The sequence below is a fragment of the Carcharhinus amblyrhynchos genome, chromosome 24 (genome assembly GCF_965287045.1).
Source record: "Carcharhinus amblyrhynchos chromosome 24, sCarAmb.v2.hapA, whole genome shotgun sequence".
NCBI classification, from domain to species: domain Eukaryota; kingdom Metazoa; phylum Chordata; class Chondrichthyes; order Carcharhiniformes; family Carcharhinidae; genus Carcharhinus; species Carcharhinus amblyrhynchos.
The window spans coordinates 27,685,868-27,694,499 of NC_137347.1; positions in this window are offsets into that span (position 1 = coordinate 27,685,868).

Below are 8,632 nucleotides of genomic sequence, written 5' to 3' on the forward strand. Positions count from 1 at the left end.
ACTAAGGGGCAATTGACCATGGCCAATCAACCTAACTTATGCATCCCAGGACACTAAGGGGCAATTTAGCACGGCCAATGCACGTAACCTAATGTTTGGGAGGAAACCCGAGCATCCAGAGGAAACCCACGCAGATACGGGGAGAACGTACAAAGTCCACGCAGTGACTCGGAATTGAACCCGAGTCCCTCGTGCTGTGAGGCAGAAGTGCCAACCATTGTGCCACCCTGTCACCCCTTTTTTTAACATCCTACAGGGCAGCCAGTTTAGTTTCTGTAAGGTCTTGCCAAAGCAATTCAGTGGACTTCCTTGAGGGTGAGACAAAGGAAGTTGATAAGAAAATGGCACTGGATATGATTTGCTTGGATTTCATTATAGTCTTTGATTTACCTCGTCTGGAATAGCTGATGCTGAAAATAAAGTATCACAGATGAATTACAAGTTACAGACGTAAGGATGCCCAGCCGCTGGCGGAAATGGCACCGTGGCCTGGAAAGGGTTAACTAAAGTTTCTCTGCCAAGTGCAGTCGGTGTCTGAGGTGGACAGCGTCTCCCGAGCCCTCCTCACTCACTCCACACTCAGTAATGTTCCTAAGGTCATTTACTGGGATCCGCCGTTGACATAGGCAGAGGGACGGGATTGAAGGGTGTGTGTGTGTGTGTGTGTGTGTGAGGGCGGTTGTAATCATTTTGAAATGTGGTTAAACAATAATAAATGTAAATAATCCTGATCTCATGGAATATACCGTTCATTCTGCCTTCATTCTCAGTTTCAAGGAACGTCAGAACATATGTTAATATAATCTAACTCATTCCATAACTTTACTGTGTATAAGCTCATATTACATATGGATTGTGCGTTGTAGGGAAAGGCATCATTCCCTCTCACACAGACACAGGAAACGGACACAACATACAGGCAGAGGCACACCCGTTTACACACACACATACACAAAGGCAATGTTGACCTCACTCTCCGGAATGAAAGCAGTTTCTGTCTGGTCTCCTGTAGGGGGAGCCGGAGTTACATTGTGATTTATACACAAACTCTGGAGGGGAAAAACTTTTTCTTCTAAAATTCCTTCCCATATATTGTTAAAACAAAATGCTGGAAATTCACAGCAGGAACAGATAAGAGAAACAGGTCAATTTAGTACAACTGATAACATGGAGGCAGGAGGCTCTTCTGTAAGAATAGTTTATGTTTCTCTTCCCAAGAGACTATCTTGCCTTCATGAGTTAAATAATTTTCACCCCAGACTAGATGCTGAAAGGAGCCGCTGTGTATTCCCAGCATTAGATACATTTATTATTCGTTGTTTGATTGCCAGGTCTCTGGAAATTGGATTGTTCATTTAACATTAAAATAAACACAAAGCTTGTAGTGCAGTGCACTTTCACCAAAGTGTTTGATATTTTATTCAACTCAAGAAATGGGGGATACTTGCAGCATGGTGATAGTCCTTCTCCTCAAACAATTGCAGTCTGTATGGTAAAGGCACTCTGATAATGTAGAGATAGGGTGTGTAAGGGTTTCTTCAGAAGGACTGGTCATTTTTGAAAAGACATTTGAACTTCCAAGAAAAAGCTGAAAAAAATGACAAGTTAAGGTCTTACATTTTAAAACTTTTGATGTAACTAAATCACTAGCAACTAAACACTATCTTTGTATGCAAATTATAATTAAAACCACAAACTAGGGTGGCATGGTGGTGCAATGGTTAGCACTGCTGCCTCACAGCACCAGGGACCTGGGTTCAATTCCCAGCTTCCCACTATCTGTGTGGCGTTTGCACGTCCTCCCTGTGTCTGCATGAGTTTCCTCTGGGTGCTCCGGTTTCCTCCCACAGTCCAAACATGTATGGGTGAGGTGCATTGGACATGCTAAATTGCCTCTTATTGTCCTGGGGTATATAGATTAGTGGGTAAATATGTGGGATTGCAGGAATACGGCCTGTGTGGGATTGTTGTTGGTGCAGGATCAATGGGCTAAATAGTCTCTTCCTGCACTGTAAGGATTTTGTAATTTGTATTTCTAGGACGTTCCCATTTCCCTTCTAGAATAACCCAAAATGCACTTTGCATGTATGTCTTACACTGTCTTTTAAATATCTATTCTTCTATCCCAGAATCAGTCCAAGGTGTTTTTTAGCTCTTGAGTGTTTATTTCTGTCCCTTTCTTTTCAAAGTCTGTAAAATTTTAATTCCAGAACTGTCCATTACAGTGAGGAACTTTCCCTAGAGATTCTTCCTCTAGTGCAAACTAAATGAATCTCCGGGCCTCTTTTAACTCCCTTTTGAATTTGTTATGTTCAATCTGAGCACAAGCTCTTATCCACATTTTTGTGTGGTGAAGCACACAGTGCTTTGTCATGTATAGTTGCTCTCCCTCTCCTGGATCATGGCAGACTAATCTAGGTTAGAAGTTTCTGGCTCTGTCGTGATAGTGCCAACTGTGGGAGATTCAGCAGCCCAGCCAAAAGTCCCTTTTGGCATGATTAGCGGCAGGCGGGGCCAGAAAGTTCTGCCCCTAGTCTCTGACTTTTCAGGTATAACTAAGAGCCTTTCCCTTCCAAAGCCTATCTTTATGACAATGTGTATCACATGGGCCTTCTATTCAGATAGAAATGCAGTTCAGCTATCCTTGAGACCCCCAACTCTCTTTTATCTTGGAAATAAATGGACAGTTTAAAGCACGACTGTTTACAACCTGACATAATCAACATTTTTCTGGAACATTGGAGAATCGCAGGCTATCCACTGTTAGCACTCAGCCTGCTGCCATGGTCTCCAAGTGCCAAAATTTGCACCTTCTTCCCAGTAAAACAGCCTGGGGCTCCTTTAATCTCTAACAATCAAACCATCCAGGCTAGCTGTCAGGCTATCTTCAGAACATTAATTTTACTTTAAGTTAAAAACACAGTCTCAAAACATAGCAAACTTGCAAACCTCATGATTGTAATATTTTACAAAACTAAGTAACTTGCTAAGCTAACTCAGAATGCAAGGAACAATCGACCATGCTAGTATGGGCCTGGAGTCACATACAGACCAGACTGACTAAAGAATGGCAGTCTCTTTCATCAAAGGGCATTAGTGAATCAGTTAGGTTTTTAATGATAATCTGTCAGATTCATGTTCAATTTCACTGATATCAGCTTTTTATTTTCAGAAATTTTTAACAAAATTAAAATTCTTAACAAAATTTTTAACAAAGTTAAAATTAAAACATCCCTGGTGGAATATTAATTCACATTCCTTGGATTATTAAAGCAAGATTATTAGGGCAGTAACAATCAATACACTGCCGTATATAATTTAGTTTTGCTTTTATGTGAACACTACATGTAAAATTATTGAAAAATGATTACAAAGCTTGTTAGAAAACTTTAAAATATGCATTGTTCTTGTGCTTCTGAAGGTATTACTTAAGTTATTTTGAGAAAATTGTAATGTTCAAAGTGTATCAGCAGCATTAGTCACTACAAAATCTTTTATAAAATGGCGAAGTAGTTAATAGGGAATTTATGACATACAAGTTTGGGGTACAATATCTATGCCTGTAGCTGCTTCTTTGAAATTGATATGATCACCACATAAGCAATATAGCAACAGGATATTAATGTTGGTATGTATCTCAAATAGCAATCTGAAACTGACATGAATAATTTGCATAATATGCCAGTCATGTGTTGTTAAAATAGCTAAATTTTTTGGAGTCTCAATTTAGTTGATATTGATTTTAACTCGACATATAATTATTCTTCATATGATTAGATCTGTGATGTCAAATATTCTATATATGTGCAAAAATGGGGAATGGTTTCCACCCTTCCGAAGCTTCGTTTAAAAATAACAATTTCGAATTTGCACACTGCCCTTAATGTTTCAAGATGTTTCACAGATTAGGTGCAATGAATTGGTGCCAAGCCATGAAAAAAAGAGGTGAGGAAGCAATTGAAATTTAGGTTAAAAATATTGATTTAGGAAAGATTTTCAAAGGTGGACCACCCTTCCTTGAAAATCCATATTCTGGCCTGTTAGTGCCCCATTTTCTGAATTTAACAGCCTGGTTAGGGTTCAGGTCTTAGCCAGGAACAATGGGAGAAGGAGAGATTTCTTCTAATTATTACGTGTTAGTGATAGCATAATCAAAATAGCACACATCTGCCCAGTTCAGAAGAGGTTTCACACTGGAGTGCTACTTTGGGCTGCAGTAGAGTGCTGAAGTTGGAGTTTGGTGATTGAGGAAGTTCAGTGAGCAAAGTGCTTGTTTCCTTTTCCACCTAAATGCAGAAAGGTGAGTGGTGACTTTGCAGTTGGGATCATCTGGGCCACGGACCACAGCTTTTGAAGGTGGCGCCACAGTTCAGAAAGTGACATGGTCCCAGTGGAGCCCATTGCTAAGCGATTCCTGCAGAGTCTTTTCTTACAATTTTTAAAGTATATTGTATTAGATTAAGCAAAGGTGGAGATGTTTGATTATAATAGAAGTGTTTGAAATGAAGAAAGGTCTCAAGCTTAATTGAATTCTCTTAAAGGGAGTAACTAGTTTTATCCAGAGCGAAGTTATGGGAAGAGACCTCAGACTTGTGGTGTGCTCCTCTTCTACAATGTGGGAAATAAAGGACACTTCTGGTGTTTCTAATGTCCACCTGTGCAGGAAGTGTGTCCAGTTGCGGCTATTGCTTAACTGCATTTCAGAGCTGGACCTGTGGGTGGACTCAATGTGGAGCAACCGTGCTGTTGAGAATGACAGATTCGGTTAGATTTAGTATTATTATGGAAAGGGAGTGAGATAAATCAGGAGAAAAGTTTTAAACGGGGGAATTTTACAAAACTGAGAAATGATTTGGCTGAGGTGCACTGGACATGACTGTTAAAGGATAAATCAGTGGTAAAATAGTGGGAAGAACCAAAAGTGAAATCCTTAGGGTACAAAACAGACATGTCCCTTCCAAAAATAAGAATGGTATGGCCAGATCTAGACCCCATGGTTATCTAGAAAAATACAGGGTAAGATTAAACAGAGAAAAAAAAAGGACAGTCACAAAAAACTCAACACTGCAAATAGCCAAGACGAGTATAGAGAGATTAGGGATAAAATAAAAAAAGGAAATCAAAGAGAGGGCATGGAAAATCATTAGCAAGCAAGATTAAGGAAGACATAAAGATGATTTATCAGTATACAAAGGGTAAAAGATTAGTTAAGGAAAACATGGGATGTGAAGAAGAGAATTTGTGTGAAGATGCAGAGGATATCATAGAAACCCTACAGCGCAGAAGGAGGCCATTTGGCCCTCCAACAACAATCTCACCCAGTCCCTAACCACAAAATCCCACATATTTACTCTGCTAATCCCTCTAACCTATGAATCCAGGGATACTAAGGTGCAATTTAGCATGGCCAATGCACCTAACCTGCACATCTTTGGATATGAGAAGAGTTTTTAAATTAATTTTTATCTCCATATTCGCAAAGGAAAGGGCTGATATAGCAATCCACGAGAAGCAGTGTGAAATATTGGATAAAATAATCACAACAAGAGTGGAAGTGTTAGAATATTTGGAATCTTTAAAAGTGGATAAGTCTCCAGGGCCGGATGGATTGTTCTCTAGGATGTTGAAGGCGATAAGGGAGGAACTAGCAGATCCTCTGAGGATAATTTTCCAATCTTCACGAGACACAGATGAGGTGCTGGAGGACTGGAGGAATGCAAATATCCCATTGTTTAAAATGGGTACAGTGGAAATGTCAAACTATTATAGGCCAGTTGGTCTTACTTTGGGGTAGGCAAATTGTTAGAATCGATCCTGAGAGATCAGATTAAACTGTCACTTAAAAAGTCATGGACTAGTCAGGGATGGTCAGCACAGCATTGTTTAGTGAAATTTGATTGAATTATTTGTGGAAGTGACAAACAGGACCGATGAGGGTAGTGCAACGGATATTGTCTACATGGATTTAGGAAAGCCATTTGATGCCCAAATAGCAGATTGATCAAAACAATAAAAGCCCATAGGATATAAGGTGATGTGACAAATTGGATCCAAAGTTGGCTTGTAAAAGGAAACAAAGGGTAATTGTCGATGGTTACCCTTGTGAATGGAAAGTTATTTTACGTGGTATTCTGTAGCGCTTAGTGTTAGGACCCTTGGGCTTAAATGTGGGGGCACAATTGGGGAATTTGTAGACAACACAAAAATTGGCCATGTAGTGGATAGTGTACAGGATAGCTGTAAATTCCAAAATGACATCGATGGGTTAGTGGAGTGGGTAGGAAAGTGGCAGGTCCACTTCGACTCTGATAAGTGTGAGGTAATGCATTTAGGGAGGTCAAATAGTGAAAGGGAATTCAAATAAACAGGAACATATTGAGAGGGGTAGTTGAAGTGAGAGATCTTGGTGTGCAGTTGCACAGGTCCCTAAAGGTAGCAGTACAGGTAGATGTGGTTGTAAAGAAGGCACATGGAATGCTCTCTTTCAATGGCAGAGGTATAGAATACAAAAGTAGGGACATAATGGTGAAACTGTAAAAGACATCGGTGAGGCCACAACTGGAGCATTGTATGCAGTTCTGGTCACCACATTACAAGAAAGACATAATTGCCCTGGAGAGAGTGCGGAGAAGATTGACTACAATGTTGCTGGGTGTTGAAGAATTGTAGCTATGAGGAGAGATTGGGCAGGTTGAGGTTGTTATCCTTGGAACAGAGAAGGCTGAAGAGTGATTTGATTGAGGTATACAAAATTGTGAGGGTTAAAGATGGAGTTAAAGTAGACTGGAGCAATCTGTTTCCCTTGGCAGTGAGTTTAAAAATGAGGGATCATAGATTCAAGCAAACTGACAGAAGGATTAGAGGGGACAGGAGGAAAAACCTTTGATGCAGAAGGTGGTGGGTGTCTGTAACTCGCTGCCCGAGTTGGTGGTGGAGGCAGAGACCCTAAACTAAAGATATCTGGATCTGCACCTTGAGTGCTGTAAGCTGCAGGGATATGGGCCACATGCAGGAAGATGGGATTAGAAAGGGAGTCTTTGGGTTGGCATGAACAAGATGGGCCAAATGGCTCCCTTCTGTGCTATAACTTTTCTATGGTTCTATCAGTTATATCAATTATCATCAGGAATATTCAACCCTTGCATCTGAGGAGGAAACAGACTATGATATAACCTGTACCAATAGCAATCACATTTCCTAAATTTCAACAACAACTATTGTTACTGTCCTGTTAGGAACAATAAAACATTTAAACATACATCCAAGCATTCACTTAATTGACAGAACTATGCGACATGATTTCATGTTTCTAAACAAAAACAAACTTTATTGTCCAGTCAACCCACCATTCATGGATGTTCCATTCCTGTGAATTCCTGCAAAGTACAAAATATGTGCGTGCATTGAGTTGACATGTACACAGTGTGCACTTTCTTTGTGAGAATGACATGGGAAAAGTGAGAGTTCAACATTTCAAATCACAGATGAGTGAGGTTTTGGGGCTGAGTACCACAATGACATTCCCAACTCCATTGACTGTATATCAAAAAGAATTAAGCAAAATAAACACAATTAACTTAACATTAGTTTACAGCTACATAAATTGTGAACTTGATTTTGCTTTCCTGTCAAGAATTCTCTTATGTGTTACAACAATTGGAAGGTGCATTCACTTCTCAAGAAACAGAACCAAAGGCATTCCACAGCTCTCTAGAATTCACTTTAATTCTCCTCAGTAACACAACCATCCTCCCAGGTAAGATTCTTGACAGTTTTTTTCCATTTGCTTTTTCACTAAGTGACCTTTCATCTTTTCTGCACAGAATTCATGACTTTGGATGTCTCAACTCCTTGTTTGGGTAGTCTGAAAACACCCTATTGTCTTCTCACAGCTTTGCAAGGTAACTCTGCTGATTGCTTTCTGCCACAAGACTCTGCTGGACCACCTTATTTTTTTTCTACTAGTTGCAAACCAGAGCAAATCTTTTCTTTCTCCCCATCCAAACTGAGAAAGAGCCCGATCTGCATTCCACACTATGGATAATGAAGTTTGTGCTTTGCCTGCTTGAAATGGAGGCCTAACTGTCTATCATTTTTAGCTGTATCTTTCAATTTGATGCGATGCAATCTACACCAGAGCAAAGCTTCAACTGTCAGTTCCCAGGTGGAACTGCTTGCTTTTGTTGGTAAACACACAGAGCTGAATTAAACGAAAGAATCTTCTAACCCATCATCCCATCTCTGTGACAATGTGGTCATTTTTGGGATGATCTCAAACAGAAATGTAAATGAATCATTTTACTTTCAACACAACTCTCTGATCCTGTAACAATCAGGATTAATTTATATTGTTATTGCCTTTCTCTCCCTGTGTGGTGAATTTTCCCATCCCGCCTACCACAGGAATCATAGCGGGTGGACCAGGGAAAGGTTTGTTGACCTCAAGCAGAATTTTCCGTTTTTGGGGCAAGCATCGCTGGAAAATCCTGCCCTTCTGTAACTTGACCAGTTCCACAACCATCTGAGATTGCTGCACTCCCCCCAGTCTATCCTTTTGGGCATTGCAGTCTCCAAAGTCTGGAACTCCGTCCTTTGAACTTCTCCATCTCTCTACCTCTGGTGTTTAAGGTGC